Consider the following 2287-nt stretch of genomic DNA (forward strand, 5'->3'; position numbering starts at 1 on the left):
TATATCGTATTTATGTATATATATATATATATATATATGTGTGTATATATATATATATATATATATTCATGAATATATATATATATATATATATATATTTATATACATATATATATATATACATACATATATATATATATATATATATATGTATATATATATATATATATAAATATATATATAATTATAAACTTACTATAGTTATTATGGATACTACCGCTACGCAAGCACGCTGCATTTGAGAATTATCGATGCTCCTACAAGAACCAAAATTTAAAACGAGGCTGAAATAGCACACCGCTAACCATCAATAGAAACTTTTGGGTTGCATTTTTGCTGATAAAGATTCGTAATTAGGAACTATAGAGATGTTTCTTTGTATTATAAACATAACAGAACTGGCGCTGCGATCACTGGCAATTCATATTTCTTTGAAGATACGACAATCCTTGAGGAAAAAAATTTTCGACCTTAAAATCACATTGATATTATTCAGTTTTAAACATTTCAGATAAGCCTTGAAAAAAATGCAAAAATCCTTTAGACTGCAAACATCTACCGGATTATAGAACAATATAGTTTATCCCTAAACTAATATCTTTTTATTATTATTATTATTATTATTATTATTATTATTATTATTATCAGCATCAGACATAAGCACCCACCCCACAGATAGGAGGCTGATGGCTAACGACAGAACCCAATACTCGGACACGAGTGGGCGCCGACGACGATCATTATTATTATTATTATTATTATTATTATTACGTGCTAGGATACAACCCTAGTTGGAAAAATAGGATGATACAAGTTGTGGAGCTTCGATAAGGAAAGTAGCGCAGTGAAGAAAATAAATAAGGAAATAATTGAACTATTTTAGAGAAGTCAAGAAAAAAAAAAGTATGAAATATTTCAAGATCAGTAACAACGTTAAATAGATTTGATATATATAGAAAGAGACACTTTTCTAAATATTTCTAACCTAAACACATTAGCAGCAATTTCTACCATTATTTAAAGCCTTATTGTCAGTTCTATTTGAAACAGATCACAAACTTGTTTTGAAATCTCTGGGCTCCTGTCAGGATCACTTTCCAGGCACAATTTAATCTCGGAAGGGATATTCAGTGACTGACTTCTTCTTGACGATGAACTTAGTTTGAAGGGGATATTACATTTGATATTTTCACCATACTTTGATATTACATTGTTGAGATCCAAGTTATAAATGCTTGCACTCTCTCCTTTTTATGATATTTTCGTATTTTGCCGATTCACTTACTACCTCTATGGATTACTCGCAAACTATCTATTAAAGGGAATTACATTTCAGAATGTTGTCCAGTATCATAGAACGATAACATTTTATATATGATTCAAGTACAATTACTGATTATTATACTGTATTCGACACGATCTTGTTCTGGAAATTGAAGATAATTTGCACCCTGTCTGATGTAATATACTTGGTTTATTGGTCATATCTAATATGATGGACTTCAAAAGGGTGTTATGTTCGATGGCCACTCGTCAACACGCTATTGCCCGTAGTTATTGCTTTATACTTCCAATTAGGGGAAACGTTCTTCTTCATAGTAACCAATCCTATTCTATTCCCTGAGCCTTCATGAAGCCGATCCTATACTTCAAAATACCAATTCTCAGCTCTCGTATCACAGGTTCATTTTTTTTTTCTTTTTAAGCTCCTTCCAGAAAAGGAGCTTAAAAAAATTCTCTCTCTCTCTCTCTCTCTCTCTCTCTCTCTCTCTCTCTCTCTCTCTCTATTATATTAAGAATGAGGAACTTAAATTCTAAACATACAATTATTCAAGAAATCATTATTTTTCCTTTTACTGATACGAGGAATTTCATTTCATTGAGGATTTTAATTCATGATTTGATCAATTCTTAAAAAAAAAAGGAAATAAAATAATCTTCTTCTACTTCATGTCATTGAATAATGTTTTTTAAAGTAAAAAAGAAAAGAAAAAAAGGGCAAATCCTAAATCTTTGACAATAAAAATAAAATAGTGGACATGAACGGTCGATTGAAAGGACAAGAAAAAAGGTTGTACTGATTTGGTGAATCTGGGTCAAAGTAGGAAGTAAAAAAAAAAAAAATCTCCACATAAAAGGTAAAGCAAATTACTATTGCTTTTACTGTATATTCTTAACAAGTATTCCACAGATAAGTTATAGGTACAATTAGTTTTGGGGAGGTAAACTGTTTGGGAAATGTGTCATTCCGCAAGAGAGATGAATTAGAATGAAGATAATCTTGAGA

This window comes from Palaemon carinicauda, chromosome 23, assembly GCF_036898095.1.
Source record: "Palaemon carinicauda isolate YSFRI2023 chromosome 23, ASM3689809v2, whole genome shotgun sequence".
Classification (NCBI taxonomy): domain Eukaryota; kingdom Metazoa; phylum Arthropoda; class Malacostraca; order Decapoda; family Palaemonidae; genus Palaemon; species Palaemon carinicauda.